This window comes from Sphaerodactylus townsendi, linkage group LG09 (genome assembly GCF_021028975.2).
Source record: "Sphaerodactylus townsendi isolate TG3544 linkage group LG09, MPM_Stown_v2.3, whole genome shotgun sequence".
Lineage (NCBI taxonomy): Eukaryota > Metazoa > Chordata > Lepidosauria > Squamata > Sphaerodactylidae > Sphaerodactylus > Sphaerodactylus townsendi.
In genome coordinates this window covers 27,205,297-27,232,052 of record NC_059433.1, presented here as the reverse complement: position 1 = coordinate 27,232,052, position 26,756 = coordinate 27,205,297, and the positions used below count along the sequence as shown (strand labels likewise).

Below are 26,756 nucleotides of genomic sequence, written 5' to 3'. Positions count from 1 at the left end.
GCATCTGATATCATATAGCTTACTTTAAACAAGAAATTAAGTACTAAATAGAAAAGTCAGACTGAAAAGCCTTGCTCTTAGGATTTAAAGGTTCCCAGCTTAAAAAAACTTACACAGAGGAGGGGAGGAAAGAACAGGAAAAGACTTTAATAGTGACTAGGATTAAGAAAAAATAAAACAACAAAACACAATGCAAGTTTTTGTTAGGAAAAATTCATGATTAAGCTAGAAAGGGAAAGGGAATATACGAACTGACCACTTAAATTGATCTAAGGCAGCAGACATGAATAAGGCTTGATTTAGCAAACTTCTACGTTCTCATATCTAAACAAAACACTCCAGTCTGTCACATATAGGTAAACATAAGAATCAAGTTAGCAACCTGGGATAGTACTAAAAGGGTAGGCCTTGAGAAACAGCACCCTTCCCAAAAGATACTATTCAAAGAAAAACTACAGTGGGCCACTATGAAATATAATAAACATTCAATTCCCTTGGATTGTGACACTGTAAACACATATTCTGACACCTAAATTAAAATTAGAATGGCCTCAAAGACAAGTTTGCCAGCTCTGGTTTGGAAAATACATGGTAGCCTTGGGGGGGGGGGGGGGGAGTACCTGGAGTGGGCAGGGTCTGGGAGGGGATAGACCTCAGTATAACACCTTAGAGTCCATCTTCCAAAGCAGTCATTTTATCCATGGGGATAGAGCCCTGTAACTTGGTGATGAGCGTTGATTCCAGGAGATCTCCAGCTACCACCCAGAGACTGGCAACCCGACTCTAAGGACCTCTTGAGGCTTTGGGATGGAAACAGTTATGTCCATGAATACAATTTTAAAGAGGCTACAGCGATGGAGAAGCCCATTCCTTAAAGTGGCAACCTTCTTTTCTGGGCTATCTAAAATGGATCAAAGCCGTAATTCTCCACTCAACTGTCTGGTAATACTGTTTAGGGAAAATGGGCAGGGTGCACAAACACAAGCCACTATTGTTCATTTGCAATATTTAGCAAGATCTCAAAGCATAATTAATCAGATAAAGGGACAAGTAATAAGTTACAGGAAACTGGTACTACCTGTTCAGCAACACAGAAGAAAATCCACTTTTTTATTTTTTATGACAAATGGTGAAGAAAAAAGGTACAATTCACCCAAGCTGAATTCCATTGCTTGATACTTATGATCTTGATATAAAATTAAAGAAATTAACCCTGCTAAATCCACTACAAAGAATTTAGCAATTTTCTCTACTAAATCCCCTAGAAATCAGTATGATCCAAAAGTTATGCATTTTGGCATCACACTGGTTTCAACAGGAGAGTGAAGTATTTATTTTATTTTTTATTTACTGTATTTTGTATTTACCGTATTTCTCACTGAGACTCAAATCAGTTTATATTGTATGTCAATGCAATCAACAGGACTCGACATTTAATAAGCAATGTAATAGAACTAGGATTACAGCAGTGTGAAACAGAGTACAAATTATAAGAGATGATGCATTAATGCAGAAAATGTCACTGTATAAGTGTTAAATGGTGAGCATAGGTACATACAGCATAGAATACATACAGCAAACAGATAATGCATATTATACACAGTGATAAAGTTCACAGTCTGGCTCCTTTTATAACAGCGCTTTTTCTGGACCATTTCCATGATCTAGCCCTATTAGCTTTTATTGTATAGTCCTGCATAATATTTTAATAAATCACTTTTATTATATTTTTTAATGTTGTTGGGTTCAGTGCTCCAATCTGAATCCAGTGCTGCAGCCCACATTACCTATAGCTATCAGAATAACTGTTTACTGGAATTCACCTTGAATCCAGGCATGACTTCTTGATCTTAGACCTGGGAGGGCTAGAGGTTTGGCCTTTGACTGATGAGTTAGCAACTGGTTGCATATCGTGAGGTGTAAGGAGTCACACGTCAGCCATTTGTGGGTTTTGTGCTTGGCCCAACTTGTCCCCATTAAATGAAACTTTCAAGTGTTTTGACAAAGGCCTTGGTATGTGGCAGCCAGTACCAAGATGTGAATACTGTAACTGATGAGCAGCAAGTGGAGCTACTGTGTTATGTGCATGCTCTGCCCAGCTCCTGATAAAAGCCAAGCTGCATCATTCTGTTCCAACTAAGCAAAAATAGAAGTCTTACTGAGACCTGGAAGAGCCAGATCTGTATTCTGGATGCAGCAAGGGGCCACCATAGGATCAGCTCCATTTTCCCCATGATATGGGGGTGGCCTCTGGACCCCCACATCTCACTAGACCCTGTGGGTGCCAGCCAGAGATTTCCAGGACAAGGGGTCCCACGGAGTCATCCGCAGATCTTCATCAAAGGCTGGGGAAATGAATACCAGCCGTCAAACTTCAAAGGGAAACATAAACATGGCTGGAACAAATGCATTTGGACGGCCAGTGGGATTGAGGGTGCTCCTCCGTCCTTTGCTGAAGGGCAGGAAATCTTTGACACATTGATGGCTCAAGAGCATTCGTCCCGAAAGAACAAAGATAAAGCCAGTGTCAGAGAATTGCAGGCAAGCTGCTTTCCTTGCTTTGTTGGAGAAACGTGGCCAGCACTTCCACACATCGACCTTAGCCATAACCTGCCCTTTCAAAAGAAAGGGAGAAATCCTTGGGATCCTCTCGTTTGGAAGATAGTTTTCTGTTAGTATAAAAATAAATGTTTCATGCTTTCAAAACAACAACAACAAAAACCCTGACATGCAATTAAATGTGCAGATAACAAAAAAAAAGAGCATTCTATTCCAACTGGAGTCTCTGAGTTGACTTCAACTGCAGACTTACATAGAGTGCAATTCAATAGTCTTGTCTGGGTGCTACCATGGTACGGATTTAAGTGGCCAGATCAGCCACAGCAAGGTAGGGGGCCAGCTCTCGAGCTAAACCAAGTTGGAAGAAAGTGCTTTATGCTGCATTAACTTGTTTTTCCAACAGCAATACTGGAGCCAGTATAATCTCTAGGCTTTTAACTAGATCAGCATGGGTCAGCTGAATGCCTCTGACTGTAGGAAGCACATCTTTCAAGACCTCCTCAGCCTTCTCAACCAGCATTATCCCCATCTTGTCAGGATTCAGCCTCAATTGATTTGTGCTTAACACTCTTATAACGAAATCAAACTGCTTAATTCTAGCTAGATTTGCTCATTACAGATCCAGAGCTTCAAAGCATGCTAGACTGATAGAATGGATAGCTAGAGGACACTGAAGAGAGGGCACAGCTTTCAACTTAGGAAAAAAATGGTTCAGGAACCTTGATTTCAGCAGACAAATTAACAACAGCCTGACAAAATATTTTCCTCTACAAGGAAATGCTTGTGTATTATGTTAGAGTGAAAATAATAATAATAATTCAAAGCAGATCTAAAGGCAAGCACACTGCAAACCCTGAAAGAGTTTTTGTGTATGATAGAAAAAATTAATTGATGATTTGTGGTTTTGCAGAACAACAAGAAAAGAAATATAATAGAGAAAAGTGTGAATCTTATTAGGAAGAATAAGTAAGAATTAATCTTACAATTGTTATTAGGGAGCGAATAGTAATTTTTAAAGTGTGTTTATATTTGGGGCAGATGAAATTGGGAGCCTTCCCTTTCTACCAGTAATGTGTTTTTAATGTACTTTTAATGTGCTTTTTCTGTTTGTTTGGTTTTTAGTTGGTTGGCTGGCTGGCTTTCCTTACGTATGTCTTCAAAGTCTTAATTAAAAATTATTCCAAAAAACAAAACAAAGGCTAACAAATTGCACTGAGAATAGCTCCTCCCCCTATAGCTCCCCTATACGTGCTTTGGCCGCAAGTAACAATTGTCCTGCACATAATGAGCTTGTTTTAAGGGAGTTCCCTTTGTTATATACACTATCCATTCTACTTTGGTAACTGGCTATGCTTCTCATCTACTCTGATTGGATCATTTATTCTTCTGATTGCAAGTGGTTTCCACCAGATGCGCTCCAGTGCAACACCTACACCATGGTTCCTTCTAGCCTCTTTTTTGCAATATCCCCCCTCCTCTGCATCCATAAAATGTGCAGCTGTGTTAGTGTGTGTGCCTTTTGAAGGTAATACTTCAAAGAACTGACACCAAGGGACTTGACTCAGGAAGTACTACAAAACTCTCTGATGTTATGACAATCTAAGGCCCTCCCTGCACACGCAAGGCGATTCAGGTTTGACTCGTGTCCGCGGAAATCGTTACCATGGCCGAAAATACTGCACTGTGATTGGCTGGCTGGCTGGCTGGCAGAGTCGAGGCGAGGGAGATTCCGCACTCCGCCGGCTTCAGCTTGAGTGCCAACCCGAGTTCGCCAGGAAGTTCTACCTCCCAGTCGAGCTCAAAAATTTAATGGTGAGAGGGGGGTGAGTCAAGTCAGACACGAGTCCAACACTATGGCTGTGCGGAGTACCTGGGTCGGACCCAAGTCAAATTAAGGTCGAATCCTACAGTGCGGAGGGGCCCTAAGGGCTGGCTCATGAAAGGCAGGGAAATTTTGGTGTGCAGGGGCTTTCAATCAATCAGTCACCTCATGACCATTCTAGAGATGGCACATTCCCACAATAAAGAAGTCACCAAGCTAAAGTCTTCTGCGTTAAAGACTTATCCCACCTTTTGCGGAAGCTTCATAATGGCTGCGAAAATTCTCATTGGTTGAAATCCTATGATTTCCAAAGTCAGTTTAGGCCGTTACCCCTGACTACAATATATCATTTCAAAGTCCTTTCTGGAGGAACTGCCACTTTTTAATTTTGATGTATAGTAGAATTACTATTTGACCCTAGAAACCCCTCTATTTTTTTCCTAGCATGATGCTGTTACAGAAGAACTGTGAGGTAGGTTAGCTTAGAGTGCGTGGCTGACCCAAGGTCACCTAGCAAGCTTCTATGTCAGAGTGGAGATTCAAACCAGAATCACCCAGATTCTAGACCAACATTAAAACCGTTATATCACACTGGCTCTGAGCCTGCTCAAACCACATCTTTATTTATTATTATGTATTTATTTACTAGTTAGGTTTTTATATTTTTTTATTATACTTGCTCATCCTGGGTCCCTTGTATGCAATATGGCAGAGGTCCTCAACCTTTTTGACCCTGCGGGAATATCTAGAATTCTGACATGGAATGTTGGGCACAGCAACAAAATGACTGCCACAAAACAGCTGCCATAGGAGGCGGAGCCAACCAGCAAATTATTGCCACAGCTTAAGTTCAGTAACAGAGTATAGTGAGAGCGGTTCTTATAGTCTATATCTTAGACTACATATTCCATCAGCCCCTGCCAGCATGGTCAATTGGCCAGGCTGGCAGGGGCTGATGGGAATTGTAGTCCATAACATCTGGAGTGCCAAAGGTTCGCCACCACGGGTATAGATTTTGTGCTGTGGTGGCAACAGTTTTTAAAATCTGCATAGCCAATCAAATTTCCAATAGCTGATCAGAAGCCTTGCTGGGCAAAATCCCTACCTGGCCCCACCAACCCCCTTAAAAGACTTGGTGGGCAAGAGGCACCACGTTGGGGAATCCAGCAATACGTGATATAATACTTCTGGCCTACATTACAGAGTTGTCATGAAGATTACCAAGAGAATCTGTGCCATGTTTTAAAATGGAAAATCCTACATAAATGCAAATTATTATTTTGGGGTTTACAACCATCATCTTTTTAATCCCTGTCATTTCCCCTCCCTCCTCTTCTCCTCCAAGGAGCTCATGATTCTGTCATCTTCTCTTTCTTTCTCACAATGATTCTATAAGATTGGTTAGACTGAGGAAAACAGGTACAAAGACTCCCAAATAAGCTTTATGGCTGGGTGGAGACTTGACCTCTTCAGCTTTCCCTAATTCAGTTCTCTAATGACTCTACCACACTATTCCCTTATTCATAATGAATAAACCCTTTTAGATCTCTAGTTACAATTTAAAGAGGCTTTTTACAGCAAAGAAGATGTTAGCCTGTATTCCACCTGTTCTTCTCAACAACCAATCACAATGATGTAGATTATGCAATTTTTGACAAATCAAGTTTATGGGAAAGCGTGCTCTCAAATTTGAGACAGTTTTGTTTCAGCTGAATTTGTTAAAGAATCCCCTTGAAGATGGTCCGGAAGCTGGAGCTGGTGCAGCAGGCAGCAGCTAGGCAGTTAGGTGGCCCATTTGGCCAGAGGCACATCACACCAATCCTTAAGGAACTGCACTGGTTCCCAATTCACTCCCGAGTTCAATTCTAGGTGTTGATGTTGACATATAAAGCTCTAAGCAGCTTGGATCCTGTTTACCTGCATAGATCGCCCAGGCACTGAAGTCACAGGGGGAAGCACTCCTGGTAGTACCTCTCCCCACTGAGGTAAGGGGGCACACAGGAGGGCTTTCTCCGTGATAGCCTCCAGCTGTATAATAATCTCTCCTCAGAGATTCACCAGGTGCCTACACTTTACGGGTTTTCTTTACCCAGGCGTCTGGCCAGTGGCGTAGCACCAACAGGACAGGGGGGGTACAACTCCCCGCGTGCATGCCGGGGCATGGAAGGGCGCGTGCATGCCTCAGGCACAGTTCTCCCTCACTCCACCCCTGCATCTGGCTAGCCTCCCTGGATGCCTCTACAGCTGCTAGCCTGGGGTGTAGGGAGTGTTCTGTTTTAATTCGTCTATATTGTCTATCATCCACCATCTCTCCTGCTACTCCCTGTGTTTAGGTGGAAATCGTCTTTATCCTCTCCCCTTGAGCTTATTATTGATAAGATTTTTTGCCGAGCTGATCAAAAGTATAGATTTTTGTAGTAGTGCACCGCTGACCCAGCAGCACCGTGGTCGAAGCGCTGGAACACCTACGCTCCTACGGCCTTCTGGTCGCATCGCACCCCCACTCCTCATCCCCCTATGAGTCACGGGTCATGAACTGTCTGGCTCAGTCACCGGACGCAGGGACAATGGTCTTGCCCTGTGGTGAGGATTAGATTTCACCAGACGCTTACGCCTTCCTCTCCAAGACGTAGCCAGGCGGGAGACTGGCGCATCATACGATGATCTCTCAACCTCCCGCTTTCCCGGAACTCCCCGCCTTCCTCCCTCCTACACGCCCCCGATAGAATGATAATAAAAGGTGCCAGGAACCAGCACACACGGGAGATCTCGCCAGGAACACGGAGCTCCGCGCTATCTGCTGCGGGCGACATCTCCACCTCAGATAAAGCATCTCCGCTGCCTCGCCCTTCAGCTCTTTACGCCGACTCACGTGGGTCGATTATAAGCTGGGTGCCGAAACCCGGGAATCCTCGAACCTCCAATTCTGCCTGCTCACCGTCGCCTGGGAAAGGGTCACGATACCGAAGTCCGCTGGATCACATGGTGCATTCAGGGACACACCGTTTCTGTATCGCTCGTCCTCTGGATCGGCAAGATTCCAGAGACACGCTGGCCTTGTGACACTCTCTCGTCCGACGTGGAACACCGGTGAGTATGGGAGCTTGCAAAAGCAGGGCTTATGACAAGCACGCTGACGAGCTGGAAAGCTGCGAAGCGAAATGCGGCAGGGTCCCCGTGAAGAGAAGGGAGCTGCAAGAATTGGTTGAGGAGATTGAAGCTCAATGTCCAGCGGTACCCAGAGGTGGAGACATTGAATCTTAAGGACTGGGAGAACATCGGGCGCACTGACTTCGCATACAGAGCCTCGCTACCGCCGATGTCACTGCTACTGACGCGGAGACAATGTTGGCGTCGCCATCAGCCTGCGGTGACCTATGGCTCCTTTGCTGCAGGCCAGTCACTCTCCTTCTGGATCTTTTCACCTTCAATTCCAACCCCGGAATTTTCTCTATCCGCTTAGAATTGGACGCTTCCGGTCCTCCTCTTCTTGCCCTCTCTTTGCTCCTCCGCCCCATTCTTAAATTCTCATACGGCTCAGCCAATCTTCCCTCTTTGTTCACTTTCATTTTCCGAAGTTACTGCACCTCACAAATGGCATCGTGACGTAATGCCAAGGGTTTCTGAAATTTCGCAGAGCGTATAGGCCACGATCTGCAGAAGAAAGAAACTCCTGACGGAAGACGGCGCCGAGATTCTTGCATTGTGCCCCGCTCCATTTCACAGATACCCGAGGGAGAGGATGGCATTGTTCGGGCGGGTTGTCGAAGTACCGCTTCTTTAAGCTATAACATCCTCACTGAGCTCACAGAAAGCCGAAGCGCGGTGACGAGGGAATTACTAGCCCCTACGCGAGAGGCATGCTAGAGGCAATCGCGATGAATCACTTAATGGTTCCGTTGACGACTGGAAGACTACCTTCCGCATGTTCTGGAGCCCTGTACAATTTGTGATCTGGGAGAGCTTTAGTTCCGCTTGCTAATGTTTTTTTAGCAGGGCAGCCGCCTCCGGCGGCGTTTCTACACTCACAAGACAGCTTTACGGGCTTCGATGCCTTCAGTAACCCTGCACAATCTGATTGTCCTGGCCTGAGGCCACTCCTACGGTCGCTTCTCTGGGATGTTTTTTTTTTTACAAGGCGCTTTGGTTTGCTGTCCCTAATTCTGGCTAGCCTAATACAGAGTTTCTCCGCCTTACGACATAAAAAGCCCTAAGAGCCTTGTTGCCGATTTTGTGAACAGGCTCTTATGAAGCGCTCAAGAGGCAGGTAGATAGCGAAGAGGCTCAAAACGAGCTCCTCATGCTCCTCGCTAAAGAGAGAACGCTTCCACTGAGTGCCGCAGAGCAATCACGGGCCTGGGCAAAGATCCTGAACTGGCCGACATGCTTAAGGTTTTTGCTGGTGACATCGGATCTTCCGCTTCTACCTGCTTGGGGCCTCCTCAGCTGCAGCACTCTCCCACCGGCGGGAGGCAGCCTCAGGATGACTGCTTTAACTGCTGCAGACCCGGACACTTCCGAAGCGAGTGTAGGCAGCCCGTGTGGGGGGGGGCCTACAACCCGGAGTGGAGGAGGTGGCCCCTCCCCAAGAGGAGAAGGTCAGCTTGACCTCGTGCCTACGATGACAGAGAGGGCTTCCCATTGGAGTAGGCTTACTGTCCGCCGGGAAACTTCGCTACCGGGCGCCTCCCCAGCCCAGGACTGGCTGGAGGAGAAGGAGCAGACTCCAGACACCAAGGCCCATCACTTCAACCGGGCCTTCTACCTGCAGGTAGTCTCACTCACGCAGCACCCAGCCCATCTCCTTCTGGGTTCCTCATTTGTCCTTTTGTCGCCCTAACCTAGTACGGCGATGCCATCCCTACCGGGACTATTAGCTGGTGCTGCTTCAAGGCCTCCGGGCCGCTGAGCAGGGAGTGTTCATCATTCCCGGAGTAATCGACTCCACGCATTCAGGGACTCCATCCATCTCCCAAATCTGGACGTAACATCCCGCAGGAGCTGCTCCATCGGAACCAGAAGCGCACAGCTGATTCCCTCCTGCCCTCCCCATGCGCTGCCTCCACTGCCGACCTAATAAAGGCGACAAAGCCCCAGCAGCCAACACATGTATGCAGCCAGCACCACTATCGCAGAGCGGTGGAAACACCCATCGGAAGCTCCCAACATACCTGGAGCTCGCTATAGAGGGGATGGCTGTTCAAGGGCCGGGCCCAGGATACCGGCGCTGATGTGACTGGGCCATCTGTGGCAGCCGAGTGGCCTGGACTAAAAGTGGTTTACCGAGGCTTGCCCGCGACATCTGGGGGGTGGGGGGGAAACAAACCGCTGAGACGGAGCTGGCCCGGCCAGCTCACGGTCCACAGCCCAGGACTGGAGCGACAACTCACGGTATCCCCCATCATCTTGGACATCCATGTTAATCTCTGGGGAAGAGACCTCATGAGCTTCAGGTCAAAACGACCTTAGTCTGGGATGGATGAAATCCATCAAGCACAGATCACTAATCCTGCATTGTACCTCCGAACTGCCTCTCGAACTTCCCGCAGGGAAACTACCCCCTTTTCTCTCCTTCCTTTTCCCTCTGTCTTTCAACTAGTAGAGGCGGGAGGGCCACTATTGGATCATTGGCCCTCCCTGGATTGTAATCTCAGTCTGCCCTGATACCGCAGCACTGCCAGGATATGTCCTAGTTTAGCAAGCGAGGTTTAATTAAATCTGCCACTCCACAAACCAGCCTGGGCGCCTCCAGTGATCATGGTATTATAGCACCATCATCACTTTCGAAGACGTACTTTGACGAAACCGCCTCTTTAAGGAGTGGTTTCAAGTGGCCGCTCTTTTCCCAAGATAATCTGACGCCAAATTTTAGCACCATCCAGTTCTTAGCGCTACAATTTCCAAGATCACGGTAAGTACATTTCCCTTATAAGAAAAACCCCCTCTTCTGCATGTGGAGTCCTCTGCCCTGCCAACCGCTTGAATGCCTTTGTTCCTCTTCTGAAGCAATCGCATCCCCCTAAAAGATTCGCCAAAGCCCCTCTCGTGCTATCATTGATTAAGCATGCATACCCACAATTCCCCCTGTATCCGCTTCTAATTCTGCCCTCTCTGGTCATATAACTTTTAAAGAAAGAGGGATAGGCGGCCCCTAGCAGAATTGCATCTACACGCAGTCTGCAAAATAGCTTCTTCACATTAAACTCTAACTCGAATAAAAAACTCCGGACGGATCTCCTCCCGCCACCCGCTCTAGAACCGGAATCCTGGCGGGACTCCGCCTCCTCCTGCAACCTGGGGAAGGGGGTGTGTTTCTAGTCCTTTATTCCTACAGGCTCCTGCAGATTCCGATTCGCCATGACGCGGGCTAGCCCATGGAATGGCGCCAGGAGGAAACGCACCCAACCTCATCCCAGAGATGGGAAATACATCTCTCTGAAGGATTCCTAGCGGCTCCTGCACGGGAACGCCGACGCTGACGCCCAGACGGTCCAAAGACCTGGATGACCTGGGGAAATATCAAAGCAACCACCAGCTGGTGCTTCCAAGAGCTGCCAAGTACCAAGCAAGGCCAGCCACCCCGAGATACCCGAGAATCCCTCTGTGCCGCCTTTCTTTATGAATACCACCGCTTTAACCCCGGCGGCTACCTATCCTTTGCCTGCTCTGCCTGCCTCCTTAGCCGATGGCGATCGGGCCACCCTCTGACAAGCTTTCACCAGACTAACATCTGGGAGCAGTTTGTTGCCGCTGCCAACGCCTCATCTTTCTGGCCTGGGCCACTACCTAGGGAGTCGGGAGCCTGCAAGCAACTTGCCTGCTCCCCGTCTGCTTCTCCCCTGGAGACTTCCCCAGCGGGAGTTCGGGCTTAAGCCCTTTTATGAATGCTTCGGCCCACCGGGCGCACTCTATGAGCGCTGGATTGGGACCCGCCACCCAAACTCCTCCCGGCCGGCGCTCTCTCCCTTGTCACCAAGACTGTCAGCGACCACGAGTCCAACACCTGCACCAGCATCTCCGGGCGCGCTGCATTTGTGACGAGGAACCGCACCTGGCCCATTCCACCGGTTCGGCTAGCTGGAACTGTACACACGCACGGAGGATATTCCCCTCGGGCACGATGCAACATCTTGCCTCTAAAGGGTTGGTTCTGGACTCTGCGGTAGAACTTTCTAACTACATCCCTTGCTCGGCTTTCCCTTCTACGGACTCTTTGTTGCCTTAGTCAGCCTCACCATCGTCTTCTGGCTCCCCAGGCCCCACTCCTAGGAGCCCGGGCGCTACCGCCGCGGCTCCGCTCTGGCTCCTCGACTCCCTCTTGCCGGAGCTTCTATGCGGTTGCTCCTCTCCGAAGCTGAGCTCGCCTCCCTCGCAACTTCCCTAGTGGGAGTCCCTGGGACTCGCTTCTGGCAACGCCAAGACTATTGGCCGGGCTGGCTCGTGCCTCTATGCGAAGTCCATCAATCCTACCTCCATTGCTCTGGATGCTCTGGTCCTCCGAAAGTAGCAGGAAACTTCACGGGCTTACCCTAGATAATCGTGTCAGCTATTGATTACTTATTGCTATTACATCACCAAGGCTGTGAGAAATGTACATATTATGTGTTGTTTTAATCTTTCTGGATAACTCCCAATTGATTCATATGGAAAGTGCGTGAAATCTGCAAAAAGTTGTACAATCCAGTTTAAAAGTATGATGTATTGCCTAACTGCGTCAGCCCTCTGGAGCTGGCTGCCGGGAGGATGGTTGAGCGCCATCATACAGCCTCCTGCATTGGTTTGATCTCTGTATGCCTCATCGCCGGGTCTTGTATCGCTCAAATGCATCTAACATTGTTCGTAACGCGGTGTAAGAAGCTTCCCTCGACTTTCCCCTGCCCCGCAACCAAGTCTTCCTAATGTTGTATCAAGCAGCTCGGGTCAACTCCCACTCAAACAGCTGGAGGAGACAAGCGTCCCCCCAAATCGCCCCTCAGGCATTTCGGCCTCCCCTCTAAAATGTAAAAAAGGAGGAGGATGTAGTAGTGCACCGCTGACTCCAGCAGCACCGGTATCGAAGCTTCGAACACTCCACGCTCCTACGGCCTTCTGGTCGCATCGCACCCCCACTCCTCATCCCCCCCTATGAGTCACGGGTCATGAACTGTCTGGCTCCAGCCGCACCGGGCGCAGGGACAATGGTCTTGCCTCCCCAGGTGAGGATTAGCCTTGACGCTTACGCTCCTCTCCGCACGTAGCCAGGTGAGATCATGAATCACATGATGAACTCCCGACCTCCGGCTCTCCCCGAACTCCCCCCGGCCCTCCTCTCCTACTGTATAGAATGATAATAAAAGGTGCTGTGAACCAGCACGCTGAGACTCTCTAGGAACACGGAGCTTCATACCAGCTGGCTGGCCATCTCCACCAGATGCCATCTCCTGGCCCTGGCCTCGCTCTTTGATACTGACTACGCAATACCTTGACTACAGATTTTAAGTGTTATTGTTTTATATTTTTATTTAGGATTATTGTATTTGATCTTGTTTGAACTGTTGTGAACCACCCCAAGCCTGGAACAGAAGAGGCGGTACAGAAATGTAATATAATAATAATAATAATAATAATAATAATAATAATAATAATAATAATAATAATAATAATACATTACAACATCCTAGGTATCTGGGTGAGGCTCTTAATGAAAGGCCAACAACCAGCTAAAGAACTGGCAGTTGTGATATTGAACAAAATTAAACAATAATAATAATAATAGTTAATTATGAGGTTTTGATTGTGATGTTTTATTATGCATACATTGTGTAAGCCACCTAGAGACTGTAGTATGAGGAGGGGTATAAATAGTTATAAAGAAACAAACAAACAATATCGTAAATGCACCTATGTATGGTTGGACTGGTTAGTAGTTCTGTTTTTATGTTTCAAGCTTTAACTCATGGCTGGGAGAGGGGCATCACATTGCATACTTGATTAATAGAAGTGGATATGGCACAAGAACTTCAAGTATTATAGGCTGGGAAGACCCAGATTCTAGCCCTGCTTGTCATGAAACTGACTAGGTCACCTCAGGCCATCCATTCCACTCTTAGCTTAATTTAAGCTCAGTGATATTACAAGGGTAAAACGGAAGGGAAAAGAACCATATACACTTGAGTTTCTTGGTAGAAGCCTGCGATCAATATGAATGTCATGGTCTCTGCCACAAAATAAGACAAGACTAGCTACTGTTTTGCCCCCCCCCCCCACCTCAGTCACCACCACTTTAGGTAAAATCCAGCCCCCCCCCCCTCATGTGACGGACTGAAGTCAGCCTCACAGGGGTATTGCTCAGTAGTATGCCAAGGAGTCAGGCAGGTGGGTAAGGACTTGTGCAGACTGTCTCAATTTAAACTAGGGATTCCTGAAGTGGGTGCTACCAACTCAAAAGGGGCAGTGAGGAATTTTGGGATGTTAGGTGGGTGGAAGAGAATTTTGGAGCAGAAGGGGATGGCACAGAGATTCCTGGCCAGCTGGCAGATGAAAGGTCCTTGGGGCAGAACGCCAGCACTGTGGCACAGATCTAGCTATGACAGGCTTTGTAAAGCAGGCAGCCCTGCCCTGAGAAGCACTGCACCATGCCGCCTCCAGGTGCAGCTGCTGGTCAGTGTCAGTGGGGCCCGGGTGGGGTGACAGCAGTGGGAAAGGTCCCTGGCTGGGGTGGGAGAGGAGATGGCAGTATTGAAAGCTTATCTTCATTTTCCCCTCCTCTCCTCACAACAGACACGTGAGGTAGGTGGGGCTGAGAGAGTTTTGTGATAAGAAGAAGAAGAGTTTGGCTTTATATCCCCCCTTTCTCTCCTGCAGGAGACTCAAAGGAACTTACAATCTCCTTGCCCTTCCCCCCTCACAACAAACACCCAGTGAGGTGGGTGGGGCTGAGAGAGCTCCGAGAAGCTGTGACTATCCCAAGGTCACCCAGCTGGCGTGTGTGGGAGTGTACAGGCTAATCTGAATTCCCCAGATAAGCCTCCACAGCTCAGGCGGCAGAGCTGGGAATCAAACCCGGTTCCTCCAGATTAGATACATGAGCTCTTAACCTCCTACGCCACTGCTGCTCCTGCAACTGCGACAAACCCAAGGTCTCCCAGCAGGCTTCATGTGGAGGAACAAGGAATCGAACCTCATACATCTTATGAAGTGAGCTCTAACTTACAAAAGTTTATGTTGTTGCTGTTAGTCTTCAAGGGGCCACTGGGCTTCTCTTACTTGGCACAGCTGCTGTAGCATATGAGTGAGTCCTCAGTTTACTGCAGTTCCTCTCTGGATGTAGCGCATAGTTATCAAGTTGTTTCAGTGTCAAAAATAAGTGGTTATTTAATCGGTTTCCCAATACTAAGACAACCAACCGTGTTCAGCACTTTCTTTAAGACAGTCACATTCAACTACCCTACAGCTTTTTCAGACCACAACTAACCATTCAGGAGAAAAATACGCAGAACAACACCATGAAGATCACACAGTACACACAAAAGCAACAGACAAGTTCCACCCAGAAGCTGAAACTCACAAAGGACACCTCTGGGATAGCCCTGTTTGCCAAACCTTAGTTTTCCAGGGTTTCCTTAACACTACTGTAAAGCCTTTTCATAGCAGACACCTGGATCAATTAAACTCAAAGCCAAATTCATTTTGCAGGTGGACTGCTATGATAGCAAAACAGTTAATTTCCAGCACAGTACGTTAGATACATCCCAAAGTACAAAACAAAGATCAAAGTCCATGTGCTGAAACAGCATCCAAAGTTTTATTATTTTAAAAAACTGACTGAAAACTCTTGAAGAATCAAAACACACAATTCCTTCTGCCCGTGAAGGCTTAAGTATCTCCTGCTTATGCAGGAAAAAGCTATAGGCACATACACATACTTCACTGGAAAGAGAAGATGTAACAAGGAAGTCTGAAGCCACAGGTAATCTGGGTACACATTAATGCACATTCTGGTCAGGGATACAAGGGCTTAAAATAGCAACACTTTCAACGGTATTTATCAACCCACTCTTTGCTTGGGGAATTGCAGCCAGTTTTCTTTTTTTAAAAAAATCAGGCTTTTAATTCCCAAACTGGTAGTTCCACGTGCATTCAATACTCCAGTCAATAATGTTACACAGTATTCTCACACAAGGGGAGGTCAATATGGATGTAACGATAAAGCACTGAAGCTAAAAGGAATAAAATCTTAAACTGAAATAATGGCAGGGGTAAAAATCACTTAGGAGTCTTTCTCCAGATTCTGATCCCTTAAATACATACTCAGTTTAGCTGTGACGGTTTTACAGATTTTATTACATCCAGCTATGTTCGAAAAACAGCGCTCTAAGGGAGAAAGTACAAATGGCTTGTGTATATGCATGTTAAATATTTAGTTCGACGGCATTGTTTTGCAAACTGCAGGCTCATACTACCAGGAATACATGCTTGAACATTTATTTTTAAGTGTGAAAGTATCTACGGTTAGATCCTACCATCTTTTTCACACAAACTCACCTAATTCTCCTCTTTACTACTACAAGCCTTTTATGCATGCAATTCCCACAGTATCAAGCATGACCTTTTTGGTGGACAGCCCCCATCCTTTTTCACCAGAGGAAAAGCGGGTTCAATCCAGCCCATAGTTTTAACATACCAATAGTGGTGCTTTACATTTTGACAAACACACTTCTTTTAGAAAACGTAACTGATCAGTGCAAGAGGAATGGGAAAAGAATATGCACAAGCTGTGCCATTTATCAGACTAGACTTCATGAACCCCTGGGGGAAAAATTACTTCATAACGACCAGAAAACGCACATACCTTTGTGAATCCCAACATGCACCATTCATTTCATATAATCCAAATCATGCACTACAGTTTCCATGAGTTTTCCTTTCCCAGAAAAAAATCCAGCAGCTTAGAAATCCAAGCACACGTCTTCTTTTAGTTGGCATTGTATTCCATTTCGTTAGAGGGACAATAAAATATGGCATTTGCCTGGTAACTTTGACACCGAACTTTGACATCCATTGCTGTCCTGTTCCATTGATGTTCACACTTTTTACCTAGTCAATTGAAATGAATGGTTGTAAATTTCCATATACAACATCTATCAACAGTAGCACTATAAAATCATTCTCAGGCTGTAACTGAAAGCATTCCCACATGGAATTAAGTTCCTCTGATTTAAACAGACCCCATTTCAACTAAATACAGGTAGATAATGTGTTCTGCGGCAGATATTGTTGGTGTCTCAAGCTGAAGGTATTAGATATATGTTGATACCCCTCTAAAAGTTGTGATTGCACATTTTCCTCTGAACGGTTCTGGCGTGTACTTAAAACCACCAATTTTTAGAAAGCTATCCTTAGTAGCAGCTCACAAGCCTTGATCTTTACAACTTTATCCTTATCTCCTGAACCTTATTATTACCTGATAAATCCTGATAATTGTGTCAGCACTTTCCAGTCCCTGCATTCTCAAAAAGAATTGGTGCTCAGGAAGGCACCCGCTTTAATGCTTCCACAATTCATGATAAGCTTTGAAAACTACACACAACAATCATCAAAACAATTTCTTGAAAAAATATTTAGGAACTCTGATGACTGATTAGTGGATCTGAAGGTTCAAATTATGTATTCAGAGTATATTCCTTCCAAGCAACAGGTAGTACAACCAATAGGCAGATACAGACATTACGATGAAGATGAAATGGAGAATATAACTATGGGATGAAATAAGCCTGAAACCATCACTATTCTAGATAATAGCATTCTAAAGATATCTAAGCTTTCCTGCTTGAAGGTCTGCATAGACCTTACATTTACAGCCAGCATGGTGTGGTGATTATGAGCAGGTGGACTATAATCTGGAAAACCAGGTTTGATTGTCCACTCTTTCACATGAGCAGCAGACTCTCATCTAGTGAACTGGATCTGTTTCGCCCGCTCCTACACACAAAGCCTGACAGATGACCTTGGGCTACTCAAAGTTCTCACAGAACTCTCTCACCCGACCTGCCTCACAGTGTGTCTGTTGTGGGGAGAGGAAGGGATGGTGTTTATAAGTCACCTTGAGACTCCTTACAGGAGATAAAGGCAGGGCAGAAACCCAAATTCTTCTAACCAGCGTGATGTGGTGGTTAAGAGCAGCTGAACTTTAATCTGGGGAACTGGGTTTGATTTTTAACTCCTCCACATGAACAGCAGAGTCTGATGTTGTGAACCAGATTTGTTTTCCCACTCCTACATTCCTGTTGGGCTAGTCACAGTTCTTCAGAACTCCCTTCAGCCCCACCTACCTCACAAGAGGTCTGTTGTGGTGAGAGGAAGAGAAAGGACTTCGTAAGCCGCTTTGAGCCTCCTCACAGGAGAGAAGGGTGATATAAATCCAAACTCCTCCTCTTCTACTTCTTTTTAGAGTTACAAGCACTAGGTTGGGAAATTCCTGGAGATTTTGGCAGTGCAGCTTGGGGAAGGCAGAGTTTGGAGAGAGAAGGGACCTCAACAGCGTATAATATCATACAGTCCTCTCTCCAAAACAGCTATTTTCTCCAGGAAAACTGATCTTGGTCATTGGGAGATCAGTTGCAATAGCAGGAAATCTCTAGGTGTCATCCAGAGAGTAGCAACCCTACCTATATTATCGCTTGTCCTTGAGGATTTAAGAGAAAAGTGAATATTAGCTTCAGTCATGCACTATGAAGCTACAAGAGCCCCTTCCCAAGTGCCTCTGGAAGAGGAGCAATTTTTTTATTGCAGACTCTAGTCTAACCATTTGTCCTTCCAACTCTCTGCACCTAGGTTCCTCCCCCTTTGCAGGGTTGTAGAGTGGGTTTGCAAGATAAAAATGGCCTTGGGAACTCTGACCTCTGCTAAAGTTCCAGGCACGTATGCCTTGCAAGTGCTAGTCTGAAATCTGCAAGGATAGGTGAATATTTGTCAGGGATGCTCTAGGCCAGGGGTCTGCAACCTGCGGCTCTCCAAATATTCATGGACTACAAATCCCATCAGCCCCTGCCAGCATGACCAATTGGCCATGCTGGCAGGGTCTGATGGGAATTGTAGTCCATGAACATCTGGAGAGCTACAGGTTGCAGACCTCTGCTCTAGGCTGATACTGCATTGAACAGGAGGTTGACCCAGATAGCCTGTAGGGCCTCTTCCAACCCTGTGATTCCATGAAAAGCAATTGGTGGGGGAGCTGTAGTGCAAACAGTCTGGCAGGGAAGAATTCAGAATTTTCCTTCTTTCCCAATGAGGACAGACCTCTTCTGAACTAGTGAAGAGGCTATGGTTTTATTACACATGGCTGCAATGTAACATGTAGCTGTAACAGATCACTGTACTGTTCCCCCATACGGACCACTATCTCATCAATTTTCACCCCCCTCCAAATGTAAATACTGAGTAAAATATAGGGTGATTAGAAAGAACTTTTTTCAGGGCCTTAGCTGAAGAAGATTGTTTTTCTACACCAAGCACTCCATTCTTCTAGTTGCATATAGATTTTTAAGATTCCCAATCTAACTGTAACAACCAAAGCCACCTTTGGGCATTATTGATTGTGGCTTAAAGGCCAGCGTATCACAAAACACTCACACAGTGTCTCAAAAAAGCAGCCAATGAACTTCAATTATTTATACAACAGCAATAATATAGCAACTTCCCACTTCACAGGATCAGTTCCTAGGCCAGGTATCCCCAACCTTTCTGAGCCCCTAGGCACACTTAGAATTCGGACACGGGGTGAGGGTGGGGTGCAATCACAATATGGTTGCGACAAGAGATGGAGCCACAAGCACACAGTAAGCTGAGGTGCAAGAAAAAGGGAGAGTAATTTTAAAAATACCTGGAGAAAGAGGAAAAGACAAAACCAACACTGCGGTGGCAGCTGCAATTGAAACAACTTCATGAGCTGTTTTATTCAGGATTTGTGCCTAGATAAATTATTCATTCTTCCATCAGTTTTCTACCAGCATGGCCACTGGGCCATGCTGGACAGAGGCCAGTTGATGGGACAATTGTAGTTCCCGGGAACATCTGAGAGTTAAGAGGTTCCCTTAATCTGGCCTAGCCAAAGGGTTTGCCAGTTTACTGGACAGCAGCTTCAGAAGAAGTCCTACTGGCAGGCAGGTACTTCAGCCTTGGATCTCCACCCACTTTCTAAAAACACTTGGTGGATGCCAGAAAAGGTGTTAGAAGGTACCATGGTACAGTGGGGACACCTTTCCTAGGCCAAAACTGATATTGTTTTTACAATATGTAATGTAGGAGGATGCACAGAATATGGCGGAGGGGAAAGCTGTTAATAGATCAAAAGATCTAAGAAGGAATCTTGAATAATTATGCAACAAATGGCGGCTTCTGCACATTCATATGAATGAAGTGGTAGACTCCACTGTCTCAGACTAGACATATATCCTAGTTTGGAATATGTGTTTCCATAAGAAAACTCTCTCCAGAAAGAAACATTCCACAGCAGAGAATTTTTAGCCCATTGTTCTGATGTTCTATTTGCAGGCCATTTTTTTTAGCAAATAAGAGTATACAAAATATTATTGTTCCCTCCAGTGGTATAGCCTTTCTGCCACCTCAACACTTTACTACGTCTTCTGCATTTGTACATCAGGTCTGAGAAACAAAAGATAAAACATATATATAAGGAGTTGAGAAGAAAATGAGTGATGAGATCAGAGAAGAAGTGATGCCTTTCTCTTCTCCTTTGTCTCTCTGAAATATTCTGCACGTAAACCCTACGGAAACAACTTATGCCAGCCATAAACCGAGAACTAGTATGCATACATAGTACAAATCAGGGCCAAAACTAGATTTACGTACAAACTAAGTTAGCTACTGCTTAGGATCTCAGATTATGACAGGCCTCTGTTTTAGTGCCTCAGAATACCTAAATCCAGCGCACGACAGGATGAAGACTGGTTAGCAAGGCCAAATTAACAGTGACCAGACTGCTAATGCTTTGTTTACCAGTGGTCATGCCAACCTGGCTGCACCTTGGGTTACAACTGTACAACACTCTGGTATACAACTTGGGTTACAACTGTAAAACAAATTCCAATATAGATAAAGCTTGGACGTTTTAGTGAAGTCACCCCATGGTTGGATCCAAGAGTTAGCCAACCAAGGTGAGACAATCTGCACATTTGCACAATCCAAAGAGAATATGCTGTGGGGTAAAGAAGAATACCACAAACTTAAACTGGTTTTATTCCAATTTAACAGTCATGGCTTCCCCCAAAACACCCTATGGTAAAAGTATAGAAAAGTTTTAATCCCAGGTCACCTTGGCAAACTACAATACCCAGGATTCCTTGAGAGAGAGAAAATGCTGTTAAACTAGTATGAAATCTGTAGTATAGACAATGGAACTAGGAAACTGGGGAGCTGCATCTTTAGATGACTATCATGACTGAGTAGTAAAGCTGTAGTAAAGTAGCCTCAGAGAAAGCCTCAGGGAAACAATGGGATGGGAAATATAAATATTCGCCTGTTAACTGGGGCCCATTCAGGCAAATCCTCGGCTGGGCTCATGAATATAAATATTAAAAATATAATCGGAAGAAATGAAGGACAATGAAGGACAAGAAGAATACAATGTAACTCATCAAAAGTTACATAAAGTCAGAAGTGTCAACGCTCTACCATGAAGGCTTAAAACTTTCAGAAGTTCAGAAGAATACCATTAAAGTAGATCAAAGATGACTGAAAACCTTCCTTCCAATAACTCCAACCATATTACATTTGAGCAAATGGAATTGGCCCATTTCAAAGCACTTTTTGATTCTATCTGGCACACCTGAGATAGGTACCACTAGTAATCCCTCCCCTACAGATCATCAAAGAAGCAAACAGTCAGATTCACCTGCATCTCACATTACCTATCACACCTTTAGCTTCCTTTTCAGTTTTCTTGTCCGAAGGGCTCCCCACAAAAAAGGAAAGCAAAACGCCTCTATTTCAGCCCTACGTGGTGGGTGGGGGTGTCCCACGCACATGCAGTCTTCCCTCTGCTTGGTGCCTAACAATTTGGGTTACATAAGTAGATCCAAACTGACAGAATTGCAGTCTTTTTTTAAAAAAGAAATCATGATCACGCTCAAACAAACCAAATGGTATTGTTAATCCAGTCCTCCGCAATTTACAACACACCTTTCACTTAACTCTTTGAGTTGATAACAAAGCCCCATGGGGGGGGGGGGGCACTCACCTTACTTTTTCTGTGAAAAATCCAAATCCAGGCTCTTGGCGGGGCAGCTGGAGAGGAGTTAGAGAAGCCTGAACCCACTGGTGGAGCCCAGAGAAGCCCACAGGAGAGATGGAGAGTTCATCTGAGTTTCCTCTTTTGTTCAAGTTCTCTGAGCAGACAAAGAACCAGCAAGCGGCAGCAGGTTTCTCCCTTCGCACCCCTTTTCCCCTCCCACCTCTCTCCCCTCAACCCCTGTCCCTGTGGATCCAAGAGCAGCTCAAGTCTGGCTTCAAACCGATTCCACAACGAGGGGACTTTTTTAAAAAGAAGAAGAAGAAATAAGTCCTCCCTAGACTTTCCCTGACGCCTCATCTCAGGCTCCAGTTCAAAACTTCCCTCTAACTGAGCCTCCCAGAAAAACAATTTTAATGGAGGTGGGAGGGGGCAAGGAGGCGAATATCTCAAAACATTATTTCCGGTAGATGCACCTCTTTGTTTGGATCCCCTTGACACTCATTGAGAACAATCCCTTCGGCGTTTGGCTTGGGTTACAGGAGAGTTTTCCCGTCCCCCTTCAGGGTTCCCAAGGACGAGCTGCGGATTCCAGGAAAAGGGGATAGAAAACTGAGAAGAGGGACGTAATTGGGAAGTGGGGGTGGAGACGGAAAACAAGGATTTGGTTCAGACACACTTCCCCCCCCCCCCCCCCCCCCTTTCCCACTTTTGGAAGAGCATCCAGGCCAGGAGAACAAAAGCATCAAGAGCTCAGCAGCAACAAGCTCTTCCCAGCTTTTGACATCTCCCTACCTGTTGCGGAGGGAGTGGTGGAGCCAGAGCATCCACCCCAGGGGAAAACAAGCGGGGATGCCCATCACCTGTCCTCCTGCCCAGACTCTGATCCGTTCTCCAAACCCCACCAGGAGAGGCGGGGAGGGATGGAGAAGGACACTGCCGCCACCCCGCACCCCAGTTGGGCACCAGAAAAAGTGGAGGGCGCGCTCTCCGCCACGCGCCATCCTTCCCTTATTGTCTGCAACGGAGGCCCTCGGGCCAAACCTCTCCTCCAAGTCCTACAAAGGAAAGGAGGTCAGGCACCCCCACCCCACCCCCCAAAAACCCCACCCCCGAGTCCCCTTGCAAAACTGCTGCCCCTTGGTTCTGCAGCCGGCTCGCGCGCGCAGGAGACGCACCGACGCAAACCGCGCGCCAACTTCGGGGCGCTGCAAAGAGCGACTGGGAGCCCGCGACGAAAAGTGAGCGTCGCCACAAAAGGGAAACGCGACTCACCTTAGGAGAGCGCGGGATCCCCCCTTCCGCTTTCTCCGCCTCCTCTTGCAAAGGGCTGGACGCCGGGGGAGGGGGAAGAAGAAGAAGAAGAAGAAGAAGACAATGCGCGGCTGATCCGTCCCGCGCCCCCCGAGCCGAACAAAGGCCAAGAGCGCCTTTTGTGCCGCGGCTGAACTTTCTTGCTTCGGCAACTTGGCCCGGCCGCGGCGGCTGTTTACACGTCTGAAAGGGCACCGAGCAGAACTCCGCGCCGTTCCCCAGTTCATGCCTCGCCCGCTGCTTCTGCCGCCCTCGCTTGCAAACACTATTGCGCTGGTCCACCCCCTCCTTAAAAGAAAGGGGGGGGGGACACACCCGGGGGGCATGGATAGAAGCGTGGCTGGAAGTTGCAAAAGTCTGAAGGGAGCGACTGATTCACATGGCTTCGGGTGATTCGGTTGGGGGGAAGAGGAATCAGTCCCGGGGGAGGGGGGGAAATGCCGCAGTAGACCCAACTCGGCGCCCCTTTGTGTGCACGTGTTTGTAAAGCGGCGCAGAAAGTGCTCAGCGAGCACCCCTTTGAACACCAACCAGAACACTCGTTTCACAGCATGAAAAGGTTGTACAGGAAGTCCCTCCAAATAATTTGCATCCACACTGAAGAAGAAGAGTTTGGATTTATACCCTACTTTTCGCAACCGTAAAGTGTCTCAAAGCAGTTTATATGGTCCCTCTTTTCTTCTCCCCACAACAGACACCTGGTGAGGTAGGTGGGGCTGAGAGAGATCTGAAGAAGTGTGACTAGCTAGCCCAAGATCACCTAACAGGCTTTGGGTGTAGGAGCAGGTTGGGTGTAGGAGCAGGGAAACAAAACCAGTTCACCAGATAAGAGTGTGCCACTCCTATGGGGAGTTAACCCTGGTTCTCCAGATTAGAGTGGGCCACTGCTCTTAACCCCACACCACACTGATGCAAGGGAAACCCACAAGCAGAAGGGTGGCATACATATGAAATAAATACACAAGAACCAGATAAATCTATTGATTAGTTCCCTTTATGTGGGAAACGGTACTTTTGTATTGAAAGATCCACTGTCAACTCACAGCTGTTTTCTCTTGTTTGAAAGAACAAGAGGAGCAGTAGTAAATTGTTCAGTCTCCTCACTAAAGAGTACAGCAGCATAGCCCATAGTCTCTTGTTACAATGCAATTATGGGAGAGCGTAACTGCTGTCTTATTTAGTGTGGGAACATATCACAGAGGAAGAGCAGTAATTTACCTGTCACTGGCATAGCTGTGCAAACCATACTTGAAGTAAAAATATTTCCCCATTAAACTCTGGGACAATCAAATATCATTTTTATGGGAAAAGTGTCAACAGTGCTAGTAATAATAGCTATAGTTCAGGGTAGTGGTTGCCATTAGGGAAGTGAGGGTAGGAATCACAGAAGTTAGTAGACAAGAAAATGCTGTAAGCCATTTTGGTTCTCCATTGGGGCGAAAAGTTGGATATACACAAAGTAAATAAATAAAACTGAAGTGAATGAAATATGTAATGTCTAAGGTCTGGTGAGATCCAGCTGAATCTAGAAGGCTAGACTCAAAGGTGTGTCTCATCTCTGGAATAACCTCAAAGTTTAAACTTCCTTGAAAATAATATATACACCTGGCAACGACTGAAGATGCATTAATTCCAGCTTCTTGAGTGAAGAATTCCACCACTTCTTGGTGGTGGAAAGTTCTCCCAAATCATAGCTGACATGGTGGCATCATAGGGTTTTCAAGGCAAGAGACATTCAGAGGTGGTTTGCCATTGCCTGCTTCCACTGTGTGACCTACACAAGCCTAGTATGGAAATATACAAGAACTATCCAGTGTCCTAACTGACAGTGATTGAAAGTAGAGCTGAAATTTGTCTACTTGCTCAGGATCGTCAGCAAATATCTGGGCTTCCCAAATATTCAGCTCTCCCAAACTTTCCAAATCAAATGTTTTCCAAGGGGTAATACCAAATGTGTCTATAAGCCAGCTGTCCTAGTGTTCTTTGACCTTTTCAGATGCAAGGCCCACCCAGCCGCAAGTATGACACTGGAATCACGTGACAGGAAGAAGGGTGAAGAATTATAATCAAGTGTCAAGGCCAAAACTGTGTGCAGTAGACCTAGAGAGCTTCAGACAGAAAACTCAAGCTGAACATGTATCATAGTGAAATAACTGAAGCCCCTTCCGCACACGCAAAATAATGTGTTTTCAAACCACTGTCACAACTGTTTGCAAGTGGATTTTGCCATTCTGCACAGCTTCAAAGAGCATTGAAAGCAGTTTGAAAGTGCATTATTCTGCATGTGCGGAATGAGCCTGAGTGTCAGACGGGAGGAAAAATCTTTTCCACTGTTGAGTGACCTCACTTTGCTGTCCTGACGTTTTTCTCACCATGCATGCAAACAATAAGAGCCCATGCTTGATACTATGGGAATTGCATGCAAAAACTGACTCATGACCAAGCACTAAAGATTTCATGTCCTATGTGAAGGTCAAAAGACATGGGCTAAAACCACTTGTCTAGCCCAGTCACTTACTAAGTGAGCAAACCATCCAGATACCGGCCACTTGTAGATCAACCAATACAATCTGGCTCCCGTTTAGCCATAATCAGAAAGGAGTTGCAGCAGATAAGAACTCAGATGCAATAAACTTGTTCCAGGAAGTTCAAGAAAAGTCACACTGGCTCTTTAGCATAATGTTATGCACCTTGATACATTTTCATAAATTAGCATCAGAGGTATCTGCAGAATGAACAGTATGAAATTCCAGGAAAAATGTTGTAAGTGAAGAAGTGGACTCTAATACACAAAAACTCATATTGGGATAAAATTGTGTTAATTTTTAAGTTATCACAAGACTCTTGGTCACTTAGAAGAAGAAGAAGAGTTTGGATTTATATCCTCCCTTTCTCTCTGGTAGGGGACTCAAAGGGGTTTACAATCTCCTTGCCCTTCCCCCCTCACAACAAACACCCTGTGAGGTAGGTGGGGCTGAGAGAGCTCTGAAAAGCTGTGACTAGACCAAGGTCACCCAGCTGGCGTGTGTTGGAGTGCACAGGCTAATCTGGATTCCCCAGATAAGCTGCCACAGCTCAAACGGCAGAGCAGGGAATCAAACCCAGTTCCTCCAGATTAGAATGCACCGGCTCTTAACCGCTACGCCACTGCTGCTCATTTATGTGAAGTTCTTCTGGTAGTGGGACCTTTAAATCAATAACAAGTCTCACCCACTTTGCATTCACGCCTAGAAAACCCCTAATGGCAGAAGTCTGTGTTTGCATGTCGGAAAGGGCAAAAACAGAACCCTAGTCTTAACCAGGTCTCTGTGATGCACACCAATTCAGTCCCTTACAAATGTTTTTTTTAAAGAATTACTCTGTCATTAACTCAAATATGAAAGAGAAGTATTAGAGAAGCAATCAGAGAAGGGTGACAGGGCAATAGGATGAAAAGAAGATTAAGTCTTCAGTCATTGCTTACATAATCCTCTCAGGCCATGTTTAAAAGTGTATGCATCGTCCTTGATAATGAAGTATTTTTTATCACAAAGTGTTGCAGGTACATGTCTTAGAGCCCCATCCAAAGTGGGGGAGCGAAAGGGCTTGAGGGAGCAGCGTGGTCTTGCAGTGAGGAGGCGGCAGATGCACCAGCAGTGGCCTGCCCCTCAGCCTCCCACCACAGCGAAATCTGGAAGACCAGGATGCAGCGGGATTGCGCTGATGTCCCAAATGGAGAGTGGGCTGGGCATTCGTGGAAGTGGGACATTAGTCAGCTCCCTCCCAGGGTTTCAGGCTGGCAGCACAGGGCCTTTGAGACTTTCCGGGGGGGGGGGGGAGTTTCTCTTTTTGCTC

The 26,756-nt window shown here is 46.3% G+C and overlaps 1 long non-coding RNA gene across 8 annotated transcripts in view; it reads right to left on the bottom strand.

The window, feature by feature from the left end:
• Positions 1–23,317, bottom strand: part of LOC125438825 — a 326,259-nt gene extending 302,942 nt beyond the window's left edge. Inside the window, exons 1-2 of one of the 8 annotated variants that reach the window (XR_007245419.1) lie at positions 22,884–23,317; positions 16,212–16,456 (exon numbers count right to left, since the gene is read on the bottom strand). This is a non-coding gene — a long non-coding RNA (uncharacterized LOC125438825). Of the gene's footprint in view, positions 1–16,211; positions 16,457–21,617; positions 22,677–22,883 lie in introns of those variants that run through there. The other 7 variants (XR_007245423.1, XR_007245418.1, XR_007245420.1 and 4 more) reach the window with 7 other exon arrangements.
• Positions 23,318–26,756: the final 3,439 nt, after the last annotated feature.